This window comes from Patella vulgata, chromosome 8 (genome assembly GCF_932274485.2).
Source record: "Patella vulgata chromosome 8, xgPatVulg1.2, whole genome shotgun sequence".
NCBI lineage: Eukaryota > Metazoa > Mollusca > Gastropoda > Patellidae > Patella > Patella vulgata.
In genome coordinates this window covers 41,996,110-42,021,151 of record NC_065886.2, presented here as the reverse complement: position 1 = coordinate 42,021,151, position 25,042 = coordinate 41,996,110, and the positions used below count along the sequence as shown (strand labels likewise).

Below are 25,042 nucleotides of genomic sequence, written 5' to 3'. Positions count from 1 at the left end.
TTTGTGTGGAGTGGACCTTAAATCCCATTTCTCTCTCTTTCGCTATATGGCTAATGTGGGTGATAGATTCTAAGGAATGACCACATTCCTCTAGGGTAAAAAATCAGAATGCTGAAACACTTGGGATCAAGTTTACAACTGATCCAATGCTAATTTTCTTCTAAAGATCGACCATTCCTCTAGTTTTAAAAATGTTTCCACAACACAGAACCCAAACTGCATGGCATTTTGCCTTCAATTAACAAAAGGCTGCTCTCCATCTGGTAAGTTCCATCCAGTATGTTTAATTGTAAGTTAAATATGAATTAATTTGTACTTCTGGTTGAGCAGGGTCGAAACTATTTCAGATATAATATAAAGAATCTAAATCAGTTTGAATAGATCACAAATTACTGGTTATTGAGCAGGGTTGAAAGTATTTAAAATATAATATAAAGAATCTAAAACAGCTGCAGTTTGAATACTGGTTATTTCCGTTTCTGAAAATTATATCCAAACTATGGCTATATAAGTAGTGACTGGTACCATGTATAGGGCAGGGTGAGCTTTTTCAGAACACAAGATACCATTTCTCATGTATTTGGGAATTACAGATAGTTTAGAAAAGTATGACAGTAAACCCCATTTCATTTCCTTTCACAAATAGTTTACAATTTATAACTTTCACAAATAGTTTACAATTTATAACTTTTACAAATTATTTATGGTACTTCAACTTGTACTGATAATTATCAGTAAGAGTCTCCTGTCAATTTCATTTAATGTAAACAGTTCTGAAATTTCAAGCAACACAAAAGTTTTCTATTTAAGCCAAGAATTTCACAAATTTTTATCATTCTCAAGAACTGTTTTATTTGTTTTATGTGTACAAGAAAAAGTACTTACACTCCAATTTTAGAATTGGATGATTTTGGTAGGTTTATAAAAATGAAGCTTCATCTTGAGTTGTTGGTCAACAAAAATAATGAAGAAGATTTCAATTGATGTTTTAATGTATTCAAGCATTACTTTATAGGCCTACCAAGTGGACATTGACCGAATCCTCTTGTTTATTAAGCCTAAGGCTAAAAAACAGTATAAAGGTATTTGTCGGAGCTATGGACATATGATATTTGTTAGTTTCGTGGAGGTAGGATGAGAGGAAAGATAACTGCTGGTAGCTATTGGATTGAACAACAGATGAGGGTACTACCCCATACTGTTCCACCATTGTCCTTGAGGGGAAACACCATAATTTACAACTAGTCAAACCACTCATTTCATCCCAAATTAACACCTAATGGTGACCTAGCCACTGATTTAATAATCCAAGTTAAATGTAGCATATATTTGTCATCTGCCGTTTGGCCATCATTACCTTCATTAAAAATACCAGCAATGATCAGAAATCATCTCATTAATGATATTTGTTTCTCATTTGTCCTGGTGTGTTGTTTGGACACTGGACTTAAAACCTAGAGAGTCCCTAGCACTAATCTCTGTGCTGGCCTTTTCTGAAAGAACCGTTTTGGTTTTGATCTGTCAAAACTGGTTGCATGAATGACAAGATAGTATCTAGTCCTTTAGATAGTGTGAAATATTAAGGTTCTGTGTGTTTAAGAGATTCGTGGGCAGTTGGAATTGATTCACTGCCTTGGCATTGCACCAAAAAGGATAATTAAAGTAGGTGTTCTTAGAATTTCCAGCATTTCGTAACATGATTATAACTTAAACTTATCCAGTTGTTTTGATTTACCAATTGTAGAATTCTTTCTGATAGAAAGGAATAATTTTAGATAAAAAAAGAGAGTAGCTTTTTAATTTATTCAATTTCAATAGAAATCGAATTTGGAATAAATCGGGAAGCAGCATATGACATATAAAAACTTTAAAAGAATTTCTCAACAATAAAATTAAAAAATGAACAAACTTGACAATTTGTTGTATTTCTATAAAACTGTATTTTTTTGTACTGAATTAAATGGAAATTCCTCAGCTTCGTCTCTGATTGAAGACATTTATTTGAATTCAATTTCGTCAGTTTTTTTTAAAAACATTATTCTACAATTCTGAAGCCAATTTGCAGCCATTTTGTATTCCCAAAGAAAGGAAGTGTTAACAATGCATTTAATAATCCGCAGTGGGAACCAAAACTGGTTTATAGAATCAAGTGTGTAATAACTCCTGAAATAAAAGACAGAAAATTAGCTTCTAACAATCAATTAATGTTTGACAGATCCTCCTCAAGGAATGGGAAACTCTGGTGTTTGAGGGTATTTCATTAAGATACAACAATGGGTGATTAAATAGAATAATGGGATGCCTAAAGCAACATGTAACGTTATATTAAAGAGCATGCAATGGTATTTTATCAGAGGAGCGTGCTTGGATAACTATCAAATATGCATTAATAACATAAAAAGATTCATATTTATTATGTTTATGTTAATTTGTCATGTAAGATTTATTAGATCTCGATTATTGAATAACTTTTTAAGAAAATCTGTTTAAGAATCTTAGAGAAGTTAATCGGAATGAGAGTGAAGCATGAGTCAGCTAAAACCTACTGTTTGTAATAATTATATTTTTATAGTCTAAAGAATTGCAATCCTTTAAAGTGCAGCACATAGTAAATGGAAATGAAATGAAATGGGTTTAACTTCACATCATACCATTCTGCAAGGGCTCATTGTGGTTACATGGTTAATGCAAGGTAGAAGAATTTTGCCCAGACAGTGATGTTTCCACCTATTCTTCTTCAATTTCCATCCACCAAAGGTTCTTTTACATACATGTACATGAAAATTTGTAAATGAAAGGACCTCAGTTTTTTGCCCCTCCAAACAACTGGGCATACTTTCAGCTCAGCAGATGCTACCCTGTCAAAAAAATCTTTTTTCAGAAACTAAATGTTCTTTTCTGCTTTCTTGGAATTTGAACCCAGAACATATTGCTCTGTCTATCAATTGCCAAAGCCCCATAATTACAATGATCGACTGCTTACCAGTCATCATAAACTGTTAAGGACCAAGAAGAGCAAAGGGGTCTAATTGCCCTTTAGGCTTCCAGGAAATGTATCACCGGAGCATGGAATAAGACATCCATAAAAGGTAATTTTATTACAAGATTTATCTTTGCTCAACCATCCTGCCATTAGAAAACACACTTATAAAACACATGTTTTCAAACACTTGTTAGCTTAGCAGAGCCAGCACTGTACAGTAATCATATGAAACATCTTCAATAGCAGTACTGTTCTGCTTTATTCCAGGTCATCCTTATTGTATTAGAACTGAATGCTCTCCTTGTGTTGACTTCTTACTCCAGACCTTGTCTTGTTTCTATTACTTCTCTATATTTCCACAGTTCATTCTTGTACTTTATGATATGCCACTCACTTTGACATTTTGTTTTTGTTGCTGCAACATCTAGTATACTTACTTTTTCCTGGAAAATGGGCACAAAGTTAACCATAATATGATGTCTGAATCTGATAATTATTTAGAATAATTATGACATTATTATTAGTAATAATTAATTAAATATTAGTAATTAATTAAATATTTGGAATAATTAATTAAATATTAGGAATAATTAATTAAATATTAGGAATGATTAATTAAATATTAGGAATAATTAATTGGACATTATAATTAGATACTTGAATTGAGCATAAGAACACTACAAACCTAATCACTAAAAACTAGCCAACATCTAACTATCAACCAGCTGAGACACGTGTTTAAATTTGAACAAAAAAGTGCAAATGTATAAATCTTTGAGGCTAATTTGAATATATGTATTTAGATAACAGTTCTTCATATCTTTCAATCTTCTAAATATTTAAAAAGAAAATGGCATCTAATTTAGAAAATCTTGCCACTGTGTTTATGTTTGCGAGATAATTTGCAACAAAAAGCAATTTGTTTGAAAACTTGTTTTTTTTAACGATAAAGTAAACAACAATTTGATGGAAATATTACTCTTTAAAGAGACAGAGCTTTTTTGTAATTGAGTGGATGAAATGGTGCTAAATTCTCAGGCTACTACAGCAGGCAATTATTTGGTAATCTTTTCTGTATTTGCATGCTATTTATCTGAATAGATAGACTTATTTCTGTGTGTGATTAGCAGTGTTTCTTGTACACAGACTTGACTTTGACATTTATAATAAACACAGGGAAATTGTGCCTGGTTCCTAGAGAACATCTATTCCCTGTTTCCTACAGAAAGTGTATGCCCAGTTCCTAGAGAATTCTATGCTCAGTTTGTAAAGAAAGTCTATGACCAGCTCCTAGAGAAATCTATGCTCGGTTTGTAGAGAAAGTCTATGACTGGTTCCTGCAGAAAGTCTAAGACCGGTTCTTAAATAAAGACTATACCTGGTTCCTAGAGAAAATCTGTTTTCACATTTAGTCTACCTTTAAGTTGATGTGTGAACCAGATCAAGAGGAATCAGAAACACCACTTTACCATAGTAAGTCCAGGAAATGAGCAGATAATGCTTGTAACCATTGCTTCGTGATTATAAGATTACTGATGAACTGGGCACTACATCTATAATAATCTAAGTATACTGCCACTTTCCAATGGTAAGATTAGTAAGTCTGGTAATGAGCAGATGATACTCGTAACCATTGCTTTAGGAATATAAACTCATCCTATCATCTAATGAATAGTTGAAACCGAAAGTAAACACTGGGCACTGCATCTTTAATAATTCAAGTGGAATTTTAAGGAAAAAAAAATTATAATGGAATGATTTTTATTAGAGAAGATTGTCAAGTAGTTAGTTATACTGTATCACATTTATCTAACTCAATTACTTTATAAGTAATGGCATTTCAGGATAATATCATGGTCATGTTGGAATTTCAGACATTCTTATTCAGTATAAAATATAGATTGCACGATATATTTGTAAACAAAGTTCAAGCTATCATGTAAAGTTTTAAGCATGACATGAAAGGCATTGAGCTTGATGAATATTAGTAGAGATTATGTGAGCTCTATTTCTTTAATTTGGAGAAATATTTATATTCGATAAACAGAGATAAGGGAACAGGCTAAAGCTGTTTAAAAGTTCCCTATGCTTACTGTTTTTAGAACACCAGATACCACTTGTACTTTAAAGTTCTTCTAGCTTGTGTCAACAGGTGGCTATTGCTCTGAGACTTTTGAAAATTAGTGTCACCTTTGGAAATATGAGGCATCAGTATAGCATTAATTTGCCTTAAAATGACAATAGTCATGTTTATGGTTACTTTCTAGAACACCTGGTAACACTTCTTATTTATTTGGGAACTTCACACATTATTTCTGTTTATGATTTGATAATGTGTAAAGCAGTTCCAAAGTTGGGTTCAACAGAACCTTTAGGAAATGATAAAAAAAACTATACAATGAAAACACAAACAAATGTCTATGAAATATTTGAGTGAAGGTTTCGATTAACTTTTTATAGGCAGTAATTTGAAAAAAGTTGGGAATGAGGACCATGAATCTCGAAAGATAAAGTGATATGGGCAAAGATAACATTGTGTAAAAGCTTGCGAACTACTTGGCTGTACTTTTTACTCTAGAGTCGGTTTTATTCTCGAGTAGGCGGTAATTGAAATTAAATGCTAAAGACTCGAATAACACCAGAAAAAGATGAAATGATATATTTCTGCACATTCCACCCTAAATAGATGTTATTTATGTTTTAACAGGTAGCTAATAATGATTGGCAGAATTCATATGGATATAATTTGTAAGTAGCTAGCGTAAATATATTTATAAAAACCTGTTTCATGATTTATCTAATATTATCAATCATGTAGAATGGTGTTATGTCTAACTACTAATAAACCCCTGCTTGATTAAAGCTAATAACAACATATGTGATGAAAACCTCATCAACTCGTAGGTACCATGTTAGATTGGGTTGCATATAGACGTAGAACTATGATGATATATCTCTTAAAGCCCTGGAGCGATATGGACTGGTTGGTGCTGATTTGCCATAAAACTCCAATGTCTTAAAGCCACTACTAGTAAACCACCCCTTGATTAAAGCTTATAAGAAATACTGGGATTAAAACCTTCTTAACATGCGGATATCATGTTAGATGAGGTTGCATGTAGACCTATAATAATATGAGATTTTACTAAAACTATGATGGTACCATATTTCTTAAAGCCTTGACACAATAAAGCCATTTGGTGCTACCTGCCATAAAACTCTATTGCCATAAAACACTATTGTCATAAAACCACTGATCGGCATTTGGATTTTTCTAACAATTTCTTATTAATCTACATTAAAATGTTATGCAAATACTGGAAATGACAAATAGTGCCTTTAATAAGAAAAAGAGGAAAATTAGAAAAAAATTAAGTTTATCAGGTTAAGAGTGATGTTTTTTCTGAAATCTATACATGCATAATTTATATTCTGTCAATCTTTTGAAATTAATTCTTTGTTACAATTTGGTATATTATCAATATCAATCTTTCTACATCTTCTTTTTAACTGATTTCATTATGAATAAATAATTTATTTAATGCATATCAATTTTCACATTTAAAGAAAATTGAACAAACTTGAGTTAAATTTAGAAACAGGTGATGCCAGGTGAAGAATACTGATGATCCATGGCAAGCCATTTGAATGTAACAGAAATCTCGCAACAAAGACTTCATTACGTTACGATAAAGGTGTAAGAGAACTAGCAAATGGTCTTTGTTAAACCTATGGATGAATTTCAACAATTTCCTTGACGAATTTCACCAATTTCTATAAAGAGAAATATTTAATCAATTGGGGCCTTGCTTGATAGTCAACTTTACATAACAAAGACAGAAAACACATGCAAAAAAAAAAACTGATAAAATTGATCACTGGTTATGCTTCATGTTTCACATCGTCAAACTGATACAGACAAAACGTACGTTATAAAGTGCAATATATACCTTAAGGTGATATTTAACGGAGACTGTCGTTTAGAGCCATTGTAAGTTCTTATATCATATTATCCAATCTATAATTTCTATTATTATATTATAGATGTAGATTTGATCTTATTTAATGCTGGAGGCATTATGTGTATTGACTGATTATTTGCTTAAAGGTAGTTCGTAGAATTAAATTAATCCACTGATAATTTTCATCATATAATTTTACTGCCTGTTATTTTTTTGTTATAATAATTGGATGGCGTAGGTTTAAAGTACAGTAGAATCTGCATTAAGCAGCCACCCAAGGGAATTTTCACAACTGACCGCTTAACGGGAGTGGCCTCTTAATAAAATCTAGTTGCTTTTTGTGCCGACATAAATTAAATATTACGCTTGGATGCATTGGAAGCGGTAAATTTGGCCGTCGCTGAATCTTGCGCCGAACGAAAATTCTTTACTCAAATCTCGGACATAACTTAACGGGAGTGGCCTCTTAATAAAATCTCGTTGCTTTTTGTGCCGACATAAATTAAATATTACGCTTGGATGCATTGGAAGCGGTAAATTTGGCCGTCGCTGAATCTTGCGCCAGACGAAAATTCTTTACTCAAATCTCGGACATAACTTCTGTAAACTTGTCATTTTGTACCAACCTTCGATACTACTGTCTACCATTGTGATGCATTCGATAATATTTATCCATTTTTGTGAAGAAAATCGATGAATTCATTTTATTTTATCAAAAAAGCACATGAACAAAAAACATTGCTAATTTTATCACCTATTTACAGGGGGTGTAACTCTGTATGTAATATTATAGGAGGCGCTAAGAGAGATACTAGATGATCGTGACAAAACTCGGTACTTTTATTTTATTCAATCAGTATCAAATAATGTGTCGTTACGTGTGAAAACAATGATCAGGTTAGTCGTTTAATAAAACAAAAGATTAATTAACAGATAATCCCGGGTTGATTGTTATGTTTACATTTCTTTTTACCTGATCAGTGGGGGTCCAGTTAATTAACTACTACTCACGGGATTAGCGGGGGTGTTACAAAGAACGACAAGATGGTATCATTCAACAATGGCCGTTGAATGGGCGATGTTTTGTTGAATTTATTAGTAAAATAGTGACCGCTGGACGCGTTAGAGGAGTGACCATTGAATAAAGAGATGAAACAACAGAATTTCTGTGGGGGGAATTTATCGTGACCGCTGAATAGGAGTGGCTGCTCATACAGATTCTACTGTATTAGAAAGATGATGTTATCTTTATCTAGATACAAATTAGATAACAGAAATCTAGAATATATAAATCTAGTTGTAAATCCATAGTTGAGGGGTGGGTAAGGAAACAATAGCGAATGCAGGGTATTAGGTGGTTGGGGGGCCAGAAGAACTCCTCCTAAAAATGTTTGAAAAATTGGATTGTCGATCAGACCAATGAAGACAGGTGTAATTGATTATAGCATACAAAATTGTAACAATCTTTAAAACATGATAATTTACTATAGGTATTATAAGCAGATTTGGCTGGGGTTCCCTATCTATAGGGAGGGGGTTGGATGGCTGAATGGTTAGCACATGTGCGTTGCATCATAAGGTCTGTCATTGAGTCAACTGGCGTGATTTTGATTCCCGGTTGTACGTGACAAGGAGTAGGGTGACCTGTCCAACCTCATGGGTTTTCTCTGGGTCCTCCGGTTTCCTACCACTGCTAAAGACCTCTACATGCAAGCGAATTATTGAAATAAAATTGAACCGTATGTTAGTCCCGAAATGACCTAGTTTGTGTTGAGTGGACGTTAAACTCTATTTCTCTCTCTCCCTTCTATAGAGCGTGTTGTATAAAAAATGTATCAGATAAAATAGTTTTGATTATATATATCTCTATTAATTTCTGATGGAGAATGGGGGAGGGGGCTTAATGAAAAAAATCCAGTGTGTGTGTACCAAGGTACAAATCATAAGCTTGTTCAATTGCACGAAACACCGACATCCTCTGTTGCTGACTCTTCAATCCAGAGAATCCACACCACTAAGCAGATTATCTGGATTCCAATTTGAAAGTGTTGGGAAAACAAACTGACTGGATTTTGAATTTTAAAACAATTGTGTAGAAATCGAACAAGTATTTACTTTCAGTCAAGTAGGTGGACAAAGATTATCTAACTTCATGAAACAGAATTGAGACTTCTTTTGATCTTGTACCGTGAATTTAACATCAGAAGGAATCAACTTTAATTGTCTGACGAGTATTCAAAAAACTGCTGTTTAAATGTAGTCTTGATCTCATTAGTTTTTATTATATCGTCAAGATTCTTCTTTTCTTGAAGAACTCCACAGATGATCAAAACTCACCCACAAAAATTCTATTTGATTTTTCTAAAAAAAGGGATTAAACTTAATTTGTCTTAATTGAAGTTTTTCTTATGTCATTATGGCTGATCTTTGGCCATTTTGTCTGTCTTGATGGCTCCACTGACAACCAGAGTTTACCAACATTATTGCTACTTACTTTAAATTGTTTTGTCTGAATGGATTTAGCCATGTACCTGGTTACACGAAATGAGCATTGTTATGATGGAATTAAAGAGATTTGCATTAAGGTTTGATCATTATCATTGTTGACTAGTTTACCTGCTGGGTGCTTGTGATTACTACAGATTATAATCAGATTGCTTGTGTGTTTGTTCCTAACACAATTAGTTCTTGATTTGTTTAATTGACTGTTGTAACAATAGATGTAATCGGGTTTGAGGTAAGGTATTAGCTTTGACTGCGAGAGACTCGGTTGAAATTCTTTTGGGAAATTGGGGAGATTTTCTCTGAATGTTGATATAATTAGATCTTTCAAAGAGAAAATTGTTTTTATCAATCCCGAAATAAGTGTTTGTATCAAGAAAGTGAGTGTTGATCTTGGTTGATTTCCCCCAAATTGGATGTATTTTTTAATGTATTCCATTTTAACTTGATTTTTCAATGTGACAATGGCCAGTTCGACTTAAAAACTTTTGTCACAGGTATTGTGATTTTGAAATGCTCCAAACACAATTAGATTATGCAGTCAGCAAAAGTATAATTTTGATCTAACATGAAGTTACATCAGGATTTTTAAATTGGAATACGCAAAATCTCAGGCAAATCCATTGTTGAGGATGCATATAACAGAACAAAATAATGGTATAATTTAATAAAACTGCAAGGGTTCCTAAGTAATTTATCTTATTTCATTTCCAAGCTACTGCTAAAAATCATTGCATTTACTAAATATATCAGAATTTTAACTTTATCTTCAGTCCTAAATAGACAGGAATTGTCTCTTTATCATTAGGCTGGAGATATTTTTTTTGTTCAAATTTTTTGTCTTTTCCAAACTTGACCTGAACAAAAAATCAAGCTTTGTAATATGAAGTTCATATCCTTTCTAATGAGATAACAGGATTAATTAAAGATAATCATTTTAATCATGGTATTGAAGATCTGTCGACATGCGTATATCAAGTATATACCTAATCTCTTCTCAATGGTTTTAACTCTCAAGGTGGGCTCTTCAACTAACTCAGCCTTAACTAATCTACTTCCTTTTGTCAAGCAATTGGATCAAACATGGCCAGTTTATTGATAACTTCAAAATGACTAAAAGTGTTTATTTATCGGATTAACCTTATCCGAATGATCCCTTGGTTTTAACTACCGTAAAATCCTTATCGTGCTATCTCACGTAAACTTACTAAAATCTACCAATATCTACAGGCATGTGGATACAGCGTCTCGATAGAATGTGTCATCTAGTAATAATTGTGTTAATCAGTTTCTGGTTTGAGGTTTCACATTTATTTAAGTAAATAATTTTCTGATTTATAAGGATTTGAAAAGAATGCATTTATTTCTAACCCCTACGCAGGTGTTATTAGCCAGTTGCGGAAGAAAAGTCATGTCTAACATATAATTAATCTAATCCTTTGGCATTGTGCAATCTTGGGCTTCTATTGAAAAATGTGTCTAACATTAAGTGAGGAAGAACTAAAAGACAAACTAAAATAAACAAAAGGAGAAACAAAAATATAACGAAATGGGGTGTTATGTCCTAGTTTATTTCGCCAACCATGTTAGTGAAGATTTGCATAGGTCATGTGAAGATTTGCATATGTCATGCAGTGTGCTCTGAGGAAAATTTGGTCCCGACAGGTGTTTCCGACTTTAAAATCCGACAGCCAAGGGTTCTTTATTTTGCATGCTTGCACACCAATTTGTACCAAGACCCAGAGGCTTTTTCCTTGCAAAGCCCTGCACCACGGTCAAAAGGTAACCTGGCTTGAAGAGAGAAAACACAGACATTGTAAGATATCAATAAACATTTTAAATTTGAAGACACAGTAATAACTGTGGGTAAGACTCTGGCTCGCTAGCCTGGAGGTCGGGTGTTCGATCCCTGCATTGGCCGAGGAAGTTCATCCAGATTTTCCGGCGTGGTTCCCCCTTGTCAGTGATGCAGGACGGAGGGCCTGACAAGAAATGCTGTCTTGTTGTTTGGATGGGACGAAAAACTGAGGTCCTGTGTACAAATTGACATGCACGTAAAACATCCCTTGACAGTTGGAATTTGATATAAGAGTAGGCCGAGCAAAGTTTCCCTCATAGCACACTGTATGGCGTATGCCCGTCTTCATTACCCCAGTTCGGAGCAGAACAGTAGGATGTTAAACCCCATTTCATTTCATTTCCTCTTGGTGGGCACTCTTCAATGATGGTAAAAAAAATATATTACAATTTGAAAACAATAAAGTGCATATTCTCTTTTCAGAGAATGGATGTAATAAAATAATAGTGGATAAACGAGATTTGCTTATATTGTAAAATGACAAGCGAGGCTACAGTGTTATTAAAATGAGTATTTCTCGGCTCAGAATGAAGTAATTTGACTGAAATTTTCAGCACATTCCCATTACATTATCTATTTTTTTAACTATTATAGCGAGAACTGTCAGCTCTTTATCTAATCTTACCTAATGCAGCTTTAATGTCCTATACTGGGCTAATGAAGATGGGGTATATAATAAACCTTTTTCTGAAATTAAAAGTTAGAGACAAACATGTCAATCATTAATTTCTGACTCTAAAAGAAGCCACCTCAAACATATTTACATTGGGAGAAGAGTAGACAATACAGAAGTTGATGAAACTGTTGAAGGTTTACAGTAGTCCAACAAGAGGTGAACCTCTCTACCCCTTACTCCCCTTTCAACTCTAGTGTAGTCAAAAATTGATTCTCAAGTCAAGTAAATTAGTGAAGTGTGCCGCTAAATGGATAATCCTTGGTCATATTTGTCTCATGGTAATTTCACTGGGGTGTCTCTGGTTTTGCTTAAACAGTTCCCATCTGTCTGTACGCTTGATCAATGGTTTTTAATCTGCGCTGATGTCGGTCTTTAATGGCTGCACTATTTGTATCATATCCAACATGTGCAAGTGTTGATTGATTTGTATCTTTGAATGGTGTGAACCAGGGGTTTGTTATATTAAATTCTGATAGTTCTTCACTAAAGACGTCATTCTTCTTGCTTCAGTAACCCAGGCATTTTTATTGGAAAATATGAGGAATTTATTTTTTGATTTAATTTGTTTTCTGAATATCTGGCCTTTTCCAAAGTTTGCATCATTTTTCAAGAAATTGTAGCTTTCTGAAAAACAAAAACTTCAATTAAGTTTTTAAAACATTTTGACTAATCCCTTTCAAGCCATGTTTAGTGATTCCCAGCAAAGTAGGCATACATACCCTGTTTCTTAATATATGCCAGTAGTCATGCATGGGTAACATCTGATACCACTTGTTATTGGAACCATCGATGAGAAGATTGGTGGGTTTACTTAGCTGAGAGATTGATTCACTCAAGATATTTTGCACCTAATATTACTGTTTCGATGGCACTGCCATGGCTAGGCTAACTCTTTCTCTAATGGTGGTGCTAAACAGGAAAGGAAAATAACAAGAGACAGAAAAGGGCCAACATTATTCTGTAAATCAGTTGATATGTTACATGATAGTAGAAACAGATTTTAAGTTGCAATAAGAGGTGGTTTATTCTTCATAGTGTTTCGGGTGATACTACCCTTTTTCAAATGATTACATAAATTATTATACAACCATTTTTAAAGGTTACATGTAGTTGACTTGGGATTTAATATTCAGTGTTTCAGACCCTTTTCTCGTGTCAAAATCCACCGTTTTTACAATAAGTGCATGTAAGTCAAATGGAGATCATTTTACCATATGTTAGTCCCACCAAGTTTGTGTTTCATGGACGTTAAACCCCATTTTTTTCACTTTAAGTAACTAACATAATTAAGCTCGACCGACAGTAATCATTTTCTCTTCAACTCCCAGAAATATATTTTCTGACAGGGATTGACCCTCACAGCCCCAAAGAAGATGCATTATAATAGTTTTTGCATTTTGTGCCCCCCGCCCCTCTCTTTGAACTTATTACATACACAATAAGTATTAAATATCTACATATCTAAATACACAGTTATATGTTATTTATATATCTATCTATCTATCTATCTTAACAGATAAATGATGATTAATGACAAATCAAGTGTCTCAAACATATGAATAGTTTTGATCTTGATAATTATAAGTTATGTTTTATAATAATCATATAAGCGTATTCCATACCGTGGGTAGGGGGATCAATTTTTGACAAGTGAGTAAATAGGTATTATTTGATCTATCCATACACATATCGCACACATAGAAAAGAATTTCTGTTCAAAGTGTACCGTTGAATTGTCATATAGTTCAAAACATAAGTTTATCCCTTAAGCATACATTTGGTCCCATTATCCCTCAATGTCTCCCACTTCTTTCTAACAAATATATTATTAAGGGATTTCCATTGGCTGGTACTGTAGTAATTAGAAGAAGTTCTCCACGGTCTATTGGATATCATAATAGCCATATGACTGCCTGAAGGGACTTGTTGCCGGAAAAACGCCTGACTCTCATTGGTTGACTGTAGGACCCATTCACACTTTCTGCTGTGGGCTGTGTAAAGCTGTGGGCTGAGAGTGGTAGTAGTATTGGTGTTTGCCTGTATTTACAGCCAGCCATGTATTAAGACAGTCAGTGATAGTAGTGTCTTGTAAGGTGATGTTAAGTCAGTGAAGAGGATATAACTATATTTGTATTAAAGACGGTTCAACTCAGTGCTTTATATAGTTCTATGAAAAAATCCTTGGAACTTATCTTTTAGTAGCTGCATTTTTAATTCCTGATTGTTTGAATTTTCTTCAAGGATTTGAGAAAACTTTTGAAAGATACCTGTAAGTTTTACAAAATTTTTACAAATTTATATCATGATTTCTATTAATTTATTGCATGTTAAACTAATTATTAGTTTTAGAATAAGTTTGTACAGATCTATGCATATTGGTATTAACATTAATTTAAGCAAAAGTTTCACTGATTGAACAGCTTTAGTCAAGGATCACTGCCAGTAGGTATTGGGTTACCTTTTATTAAATATTACGACTTGAATTTTATTGTAAGTAACATTGAGTTGGACAATGTACTTTCAAGCACACGACATTTCTATTGTATATATGAAATCATATTTGCATAATGAACAGATCTATCATGAAAGGGACCTACCGTATGAAATAGCCAAATAGGTATATATACACTAATAAATGATATTTATGAGACATTATGAATATGTAGCTATTGTGGTACAATTTCTGTGGTTTGGCTTTTTGGTATGGCACAAAAGAAGAAAAAGGTAGACATAGGCTTTCTAGGTTTAGAATTTTTGATTACCAAATGATACAATAGAGACCTCGTTTTTTGTGGTTTAGAATTTTCAGTTACCAAAATAACACAATAGAAAATGTTCAAGATATCGTCGTTGTCTTTTGAATGGAGTTGAATTCAAGCGTAATATATGAACAAATATAATGACTTTTGTTCATTACTACAGTGAGTTATCACGAACCATCATTAAGTACTGTCAAATAGTTTCTATTGATTTCAACAGATTGCAAGCCTGCTCCAACCCATTGTATTTCATTAATGGTTGTGTTTTTTTTCTATAAAACATATTGAACAGTAAAACAGATATGGACTGTTAAACTGTCAATATTCACAGAAGAACAATAGAAAAAAAAATCTTAAAAGATTAAGACATATGTTCTTTCAGATCTATAAAAAGCTGTTCAGTTCAGATCTTTCTTAACTCTTGTGCTGTACAATGATTTGGCATCTTTTACTATGCTATTAATGTTTAATCTTTGATTGAGCTCCTTAAGAGTCGCAAGTTTTGAACTTTCTTAACTCTTGTGTTGTACAATGATTTGACATATAATACTATGCTATTAATGTTCGAAATTTTGAATCCAGCTCCTCAGTGGTCGCTAGTAGCGTAACCAACCTTCTATTCAAATACTCCAGGTAGCAAATTATAGGCTCAAGTAAACCAACATGCAGATAAATCATGTCACACCTACTGATATTGCGAAATTGCACTATCTCACGCATATTCATATCAATACATAAAGACACTGAATATATGACCAAATACAAAGGATTTAGGGTCAAGATCTTTCGCTTTCAGTGGCTTACGCAAATTTGCATAATAATGACGACTTGAATCATGTTTGCACGATATGTCATCATCTTAAGTAGACACGCTATTAGATCATTTGATTACTTATAAAAGAAGCATTTTTTATTTGATTATATATTAAATAAATAGAAAATAATCTGAATCATCATGAAATGCATGATTGCTGATTTTTTGTTTTTGTGGTGTACATTAATGTTTAAAGATGTCTATTATTGGTATTTTTTTATGCTAAACATGTGGCTGTAGGGTGATCTAGTATATTAAAGGTTGTCATCCATCTTAATCATGACTGCCAACAAAACACAGACACAATCAACCACACAGGAATTCAGCATATAGACTGTATAGTTAGATAAAATTTGGTGTTTTACACTAGGCAGAGAATGCATACACTTTCTAAAACACCTGATACCACTTCTTGTTTATTTGGGAAGTTTAAATAGTTAACAAATTTTGGCTGGTAATGTTTGCTGCTACCTATTTCCTTGCCTGAGGTTGCCTCTGCCAAGTGGCATCAACCTCTGAAATCCAAGTTTAATGTGATTTTCCTGTAAGTATAAATGATAGTCATGTGACATGAGGGAAATCAGAGAAAGGGAGGGAGAGAGAGCAAGCATACTTTGCCTTGAGTGTTCCACCGACTGTAGTTTAAACTTGGATTTCAGAAGTCAAGGTTGATTAACTTGACTTAAAGCCCCCCCACCCCCCCCCTCTCTCTCTCTCTCTCTCTCTCTCTCATAGTTTAGAATGGCTGTGTGATATAGTTTAGGATGATCTATAGACAATACATTTGTTATTAAAGGTAGACATATTGTAATAGATTAACCTCTAGAGTAAATAACCCAACAAATCATCAATCATTCCACATAAACTAACTCCGACATTTTTATTCTGTTTTTACTCTAAATAGATCCTTCCTTAACCTCTGACTTTCCTTATCTATGTCATTAGGTAATACTTTTCTTTCCTATGTTTCGGGTTTATGACCATTCGCCTTGCTGCACAGATAAAATCTCAACAAACTTTGGCTTCACTTTACAAAAATTACATACATGTGTATTTTAGCTTGTACTTGATGCAATGGGTTCATAATTTTTATTTGCACCAATAATTGTTTTTGGCAAAAGCAACTTATTGCTGATAAATTCTTGACAAATAAAGTGTATTCCATTTCTGTTTCATTTTATATATTAAATGTCAATTAAAACCTCAAAGATCCAGAAAGTTAGTAGTCTTTTTGCATGTTTTAAATCCCACCCCAAAAATAATGAGGTGTTATCTTTTGGTTTGTTTTGAATTTAACCCAAAAAATAATAGAAGGGTTTTCTACAATAGCAATCTAGCTGATTAAATCATAATATCTACCAAGTAGTTAGATACCAACTTGACATTGATGTTCATGGATAAGACCAAATGGGTTATTCTTCAGTGGTGACATGATGAAATTAAAATAAGGTTATGACTGAACAATTTTGATCATTTTTCAAACAATATGCTCTTTGGTAAAAACTACTGTTTATTGTATGTGAAATATTGTGCCTTAATCTGAATAAAATACCTGTACATGAAATTTCAGGATGTCGTTTGGACAAGTATTAAACATTTTTGTACATTCTATAACATTTGTAAAGTTCTTTTGACAAGTAAAACGTGTGGTAAATGTAGTTTCTTTCATGAAAGTTACAAAATTTTAATCATAAAAGATAAAAGAATGATATTGTTTTCTGACAAATAGTATTAATCCAATTAAAACAACCATCAATTTATCCAATGTCTCATTAATCTAGGTGTAATAAGATAATACTGCCAAAACATTTCACTTGAAATATGGGGATTTGTTTTTTAAAATGAGTTAAAAATAGAAAGTTATTACACACATATGGCTTCTGTTTTCATAAATTGGAAATGCTAAGTTATTCTTTATAGAAATTTTATCTCCTGTTTATTTTTAAAAAAATTGTTTAAGATAGTCAGAGGCATAGCATTAATTATTAAAGTGTGGTGTGTCTGCGATGATTTATTGGTTTAGTGTAAAATAGTGAAAACTTCAAGTGGTTTGAATTTTTCAGACCATTAAAAAAATGATGAATAGAAGGGTGGACAGTCTGGGTAAAGGAGACTTGACAGTTTTAATAGATTTGATTTACAGGGTGATGTGAATGTATTGCATTGCAGTATGTAAGCAATTTGTATCATTAGGCATCATTACTCAATCTAAGATGGATGTGTACCCTGAACCAGAGCTGAACTTTGAGAAATCACTAAGAGTTTTAGATTTCCTCCATTGACAATTAGTTTCGGTCATGATTTGTTCACAGAAAGCCTCCTATTGAAGTACTTTTAATGACCTCAGCACAAACTGGAATTGTGCAACAATATGCTGAAATGATATTGACTTTGCAAAAGGATTCAACTGGAGTTTAGCATCTGGTTACACAAGACCTTGGTCAGATTAAGACTAATATACAGTTATTTCCATTAAGGATCTTTGTGGTCACTGCTCTATGTGATGAACTACCACATCCCCAGTCCTCCGACATATTCCTCAAAGCAGCCAATAGAATTTAATTCATTTCAAATGTCTCCTATTCAAGAGAGTAACTAGTTATATAATTTCTCTGAAAATTGTCTTTGTCCCAAAGGACGATGGTGTCATTTATTTTTTCTGCAGTAAAACAAAAAGAGTATGACATATTTGGAGCAGACAAACCACGTTTCATAATTGATTTCTGTCACGTTCAAAATACCGGAACATTAAACCGACGGTCGTTAAGACACCTGCATACGAACGGTATAAAAGGAGGGACTCCTATAATGCCTTATTGTACAATATTGGATTTAATCCAGGTTTCAGAATGGTGTATGGTCATTGTTGATAAATCTCGGTTAATACCAAAAACTAAACAATACAATGTAGGCGTACAAGGTGCTAAAAGAAGTTTTTATCAAACGCTTAATACGAAAGGTTGGACCATATCAATGAGACTACAATGAAAAGTACTATCTTATAGAACCAAATTATTGTGTCAGATAGGTAATAATAGGTATATGATGATTTGATATGATCATTGTGGACAATGTAGGTATTATACTGATTGAAAATGACTTGTATGTAGTGACCCTAAAGGTCGTAGGATATTTTAGTGGGCAGTGGCTATATGAAATGTTAAGAATGTATGACACATTAGAGATTTATTAATGATAAAATTGTGATTAACCAGATTGGAAAACTTTAATTGAAATCATACATTCTTAATACTATCCTATTCACTTCGATTTTGTTATGATTTTATTATGATTCACAAACAGTATTTCACAACATCTATTCATCTGAGTTATTGAAGCAAAAATTTTCTATGTCTTTATCTTAAGCCAGTATTAGAGTGTTATTGATATTTACAATAATGATTTAAACTTTTCAAATTCGTATCCTCAAATTAGGCAATTATATTCAAATCAATTGTGAATTTTTTTCTAAAGTTGACATTATGAGCTTTTGAAATGAAATGAGGTTTAATGTTCTACTGTTCTGATCCTGCTGGGCTAATGAAGATGTGCTCTGAGGGAAATTTTGCTCGGACAGGGGCTCTGCAGCCTACTCTTTTATCGAATTCTAATTGCCAAAGGTTCTTTTACATGCACACCAATGTGTACACAGGACCTTTGTTTTTCATCCCATCCAAATGACTACACATTGTCCCTTGCCAGGCTCTCGTCCAGCACCACTGACAAGGGAGAAGCACACTGGAAAATCCTGATGGGCTTTTTCAGCCAACACTGGGATTGAACCCGGGATTTCCAGGTTAGCGAGCCAGTATCTTACTCACTGAGCCACCACGGCTTCTCTGGGAGCTTAATACGGTATCAGTATTGCTTTTATATAAACCTGACCAGATAGATTTCTGTAAAAAACATGGATATGTATTCCTATCAGAGATCAAGTAAAGAATTACTGAAAAAAAAAATAAAATCGAAAAAAGATCATGAGCTGTCCATTATTATTTCTTTTGCTGTCATTCATTTTCTTTTGGAATATGAATATTCATCTTGTTTTGATATCCTTTCAAGGCTTTCAAGATATGAATTCAGATAGTTTCATATTTTTGGATTTAATATGGGTTCTGTTTGTTATCAGAACACATATCGACTTGTACCCGAAACATGTTTTTGACAGGATAATTGCCTCATTTTAACGAATTTGAATTATTAAACGACTTGTACTACCATGCAGAAACGCTACAACCATTATTTGACTCACTGCATTTATTAACAATCGGGATACAAATTTGACATCATTCAGTGACGATGTAGTGCAATTAATTATTTGTACGTTTATTGTTGTTCTGTAGGTGTGCTGTATGACTTTTTATGATAGGTGTATGAAAGTCAATGAAGCGTTCGTTATTGTCGATTCAGACGACGTTTTAATAGATGTATATAGAGGATGTTTTGGATGCGGTGTGTGGGAATGTAAGGCGACATACGACCTACAATAATCTTAGCTTTTATAAATGTTTACTAAGATTCTTTACCTATATCACTTTGCATATCTCTCTATCTATAGCTGTATCTCCGTCACTGCCCTTTCATCCAAAACCTTTCAATACAGTGTATTTGTATGTAACATTATTTACGGATGAGTAGTGATATATATGTGAGAATATTATTTCTATGACGATGTTGGATAATATGATATTTAAACTGGGGGCTAGTTATTTAAACAGTTTTTTAACGGATGAAGTAATAAGTAAGTCATTTAAACTTTTTGGCATGTCTGTAGCCATGTTCCACATAAATTTGAAAAATTCAAGATGGTTTTTGATGTATCAATATGCAATTAGTTGTTTCATTTTTTTGGACAATTTTGGGGCATTGACCCCTTGACATTTTTGTTACCAAGTTAAAAAGTTTTAAGATGAACATTTTGGGGCATTGACCCCTTGACATTTTTGTTACCAAGTTAAAAAAATTTTAAGATGAATATTACTGTATCAATATATAGTTAATTGTTTCATTTTTGTCACCATGTTTTAAGATGATTATTTCTGTATCGGTTAATAATTAATTGTTTCATTTTGTTCAAGATGATTTTTACTGTATGAATAAATAGATGTTCCATTTCTTTTTACATTTTTGTCCCCATGTTAAACATAAATGAACTTTTTTTATTTCAATATTTGTATTTATATCAAAAGTTTTCCAGAGTATTTGTTTTAAGGAATTTTATAGAGAGACAATATTATGTTGTTATCCGTATTTAGCTAGTTAGAAATTGGAATTCCTTGAGACTAGAAGTAAATCCCCAATTTGAATTCTTACAAGTGTCAAGATTAATCTGTATTGATTTTTCTAGGTTGGTTTTCAAGCCAGTTCTCCGATTTAGGATTAAAATGTATTTCTGCCAGAAATGATTTTCCAGATTGGTAATTTTCTTCAGATGGTTATCTTTAATTTGGTCGCTACTTGCGTACACTGAGTAAGATAAGATCCCTTGCAGTTGTAAACTAAAAGATCAAGTGCTTGCATTTAACTGTAAAATAAATGCTGGAGTTTAAAGTTCATGGAATTGTGAACTGATCTTTGTAAAACTAAGATGTCAAGCAAATGTAGTCATTTATATTCCGGTCTCATCATTTGCTCTTAGCAATAGTTTTTACCACCAAATTGAATTGAATCGCGAGGATGGAATGCCATTTATTAAATGAGAGAGAATGGAACTTTGGGAAAAAGAACTTAACATTTTTCCCAGCAGGTTTGAATTGGATGAGTGACCGACACTGATGTATGTGATGGACATGTTTGGTGTAGGTTACAAGTGGACTGACTGACAAGATATAGTTGTATGACATAACAGGATATCCCTCAGTTTAAACACCTTTATCTTACCTTTAATAGCCATATAATAGGTGATAAGTGTATTATATTATCACAGATATCTATTACCTATTGTTAAAACTTTTATCTAAGATGGTAAGAACTTTTTGTAGACACCTTTGCAGGTCATCTCTTATTAAGCTAAAATTGCTCTATCTGCTCTATCTGAACAAACTAAGCTATTAACACCTATTGTTTTAAAAAGTAATATGAAACGAAAAGATTAGATATTTAAAGAATTTAGAGTAAATATATAGAACAATGTTTCCCAACCTCAGATTGAAGTTTGTTAAAACATTTTTATGTCCTCCAGATCAAAGGTGTTGATGTCAAAAAGGGGATCCCTGATATTCAAATAGGTTGGGACCAGTGGAAATATTTTGGCGGTCCACAAAAAAAAGGATATCCAAGTAAAATTCAGCATGACGTTGTTAGTATTTGGACTATTGAGTTACAGTGGCTGATTTCAGAGTCACATTAACAGGGATAGTGATCATCTTGCAATGTGGGTTGATGTTTTGAGTTTTTCATCAGAATGACTATTAAGATGGCTCATGTCATGTGAAAAGTAGTAGCATGCTCTTATAGTCCGGAAGCTCTTAAAGATGGGTTCCCAGAAAAGTATTTATCGGGTGGTTATTTCCAATAAAAGTATGGCAATTTTGGTATATATGGAAAGTAGAGATATCCAATCTTACTAGAAAAATACTGGATTCCCCGAAAAACACTCATGGAGCGTATACAGGACAAAAATGTAAGGGTTCCCCTAATCAACAGCCCGACGATTGTGACCTTCTGCACGCACGATGTCAAAGGTCACAAGCGAACATTGAGCGCTTGATGTACAAGTTGATAAACTTTATGAAGAGTTAGACGTACAATACTTTCTGAGATAAAAATGACGGAAAAAGACGCGGGTAGTGGATAATCCGAGAATTTAATTAGGATTCGATATTTGTAATAAATAGTAAGCGATTAAAGACAACATCGTCTTATGTATGCAATGATTTCTCCTCTGACTCCCAAGACGTGACGTAAACATGACCTGGTTTGATCGAATTTTAATAGCAGGGCATTCCTTTGCAATTACAATGTTTGAGAAGGATTTGAAGCATAATTATGACAAATTAATTAGTTTGAATATGTTTTTGGTCCATATATATATACCATTAAATCACCCAGTTTGTACGCGGGAACCCATCTTTAATATGGGAAACCTGATTAAACAAGGTAAATGCTCATATTGGGCATCCTCTGAAATTTGTAAATGTCCCCAAAGTGTCTACAAATGGATAAAGATTTAAAATCACTTTATAGTCTGTTATGAAGAAAAAGGTATTTGTTGTAAATTTAAGCTTCTTGTTCCTGTGAGACATTCTTAACATCCTATTTATTATCAGGAAAAGAGTTTAAAAAAAAATCACCTGTCAAAAAGATTTTACAGTCGTATAAAAATTATTGAGCATCCTTTTTAGAAATTTTAATTTAAAAGATGAGAAATTAGTCATAATGTAAACAAAAGAATTCAAGGCATCCATCCACATTTATCTTCCTCAAAAGTTTTTATCAAAATTGTCGAAATTGTCAGATGTCAATGAGTCATGACCTCTATAGTCCTTTGTAGATTGGTGTATGAAGAGGCAACATTATTGACTATTGGCCCATCCTGTCATTTAACATTATGTATTAATAACTGGTATGAAAGGTTTGAATAATAAACACAGGTTTGGGGTGGAGTGGTGTTAAGACACTGGCTGTAAGGATATGATTTCTTTTACTTGTTCTGAGCAATTGGGTGTGGGGGTGGGGGAAAGAGTGTGTACTAGGGATGACTGCAACCAGACTAAAATTTCACAAATTTTGGCTACATGTAGTGAAAAATTGAATGTGAGGATATGATTTCTTTTACTTATCGTGGGAGGTGTAGTGGGGAGGAGGGTGTACTTCAACCTTACTAAAATCTCAAACTTTGTCTAAATCTATAGCCAAAAGGAAATTGGATTTTTTTACAATGCACCAGTGTGTCTACACTAAATATTATTCAAGGGCAATAATATAAAAGGCCCCAGTTCTGGGAGATTGTAAACAGTCTGATAATGATGGTACTTTTTGTTGATTTATTTGTTTTTTTGTCTGTCCTGTTCGACGGTGAAATAATATTATTGTTATAGAGATTTATATAATAACCACTGTATTGTATTAAATAATATATACAAGACAACAATGGCCCTTTTGTTACTTACCTGATTATTCTGTGTCTTCAGAACAAATTTGAGGGGAATTTCAAACAGCTGATTTCTTCATGCATATTCAATTAAAGTCAACCGTTCCAAAATGGTTTTAAGAATTAAACGACAGATTGTTTAGCGTGTGATTTATAAGTTCACTGACAGCCTAATTTCAATTTTACTAAAGAAAGGAAGACTTGATAAAATTGGCTTAAAATTGGACAACTTTCGACAAATGGCTTCTTTACAAAAAGAGCAAAAAAAAAGCTTTTAGTTCGAGAATTTGCTTAACTTATCTAAATTGACATCAAATTGAAAATAAAGAGTAATTTGCCATGCTTCAAGGCTATAGATGTTTATAGTAGGTTAAAAGTAAAGGGTTAACACGGGAAGCTCCCCCGCTAACATGCAGACGCGGCTTTCTTCTAATCTTAGCTACCTGGCTTTTAAAAGTTGTATGTTTAGAAAGGACTTGAATCAGATCGAAGTGAAAGATAAAACAAATATCTCAGAGTAATGACAATAATGATCGGTTTTCACATTCACTCCTCTCTCCTTTCTCACCTCTCACATTATCCAGAAGAGGATAACCATAAAATCTAATAAAGTAAGGTTTTTATGGTTATTTGGAAATCATACTTCACATATCATAAATTATTTCTGCCCTATTAACATAAGGCTAGAGTTGTCCCATTTGTCAATGGCTGACACCCTAAACATAACCACACCTTTAGTATTAAAATTTGGTGATTTTAAAAAAAAGTTTTGGATGTATTGTATATACCTATTTACTGGTATCGGCTTTAGTGTTGTTTGAGTTGTCTGCACCTCAAACAAGATGAACTAAAACAGCTTTACGAATTTCAGATTTTGAAATGGAATTAAATGTGAATATATACTGGTAGGCTAAATGATTTTTATGTATCCATATGTGTTGGCAATATTATTACTGTAAACTTTAAGAAACTACTGATTGGCAATGATTATGTCGTAAAATCTAAATTATGTGTTCAGCCATGTCTTAAATAACTTTCTTCCTTGCTCTTTGACTTTAGGAATTTTGAGGGCTAATTTGTTTAGAATGTGATATATTTCTGATATTACCGTTAAATAAATTGGCATTTATCTGGGGTCTTGCTTTGCAGCCATACTGCCTCATTAAATCTTGAATATTTACACAGCCAACTAATAGGCAGGTATTTATTATGGTTGGCTGAAAGACTAGTTAACTCAAATCAATGGATACATGTAAGGCTTGTGTTCATTAGATAAATAAAAAAACATGTTTCCTTGTTAAGAAATGACAAATTGGCCTGGTAGTGGTCTCCCCCTTACAAACGAATCTCCCAGAAAGACAAGAATATTAATAAAGTTTTTTTGGCGATGTTATCT

At 33.1% G+C, this 25,042-nt stretch overlaps 1 protein-coding gene across 2 annotated transcripts in view; it reads left to right on the top strand.

Moving 5' to 3' along the window:
* LOC126830819 (protocadherin-9) overlaps positions 1 to 25,042 on the top strand; it is a 57,192-nt gene that overhangs the window by 12,350 nt on the left and 19,800 nt on the right. Inside the window, exon 1 of one of the 2 annotated variants that reach the window (XM_050561238.2) lies at positions 13,971 to 14,250. The exons of the other annotated variant lie outside the window; for it this stretch is intronic. The gene's annotated coding sequence lies outside the window, so the exon portion shown is untranslated. Of the gene's footprint in view, positions 1 to 13,970; positions 14,251 to 25,042 lie in introns of those variants that run through there. 2 annotated transcript variants of the gene reach the window in all.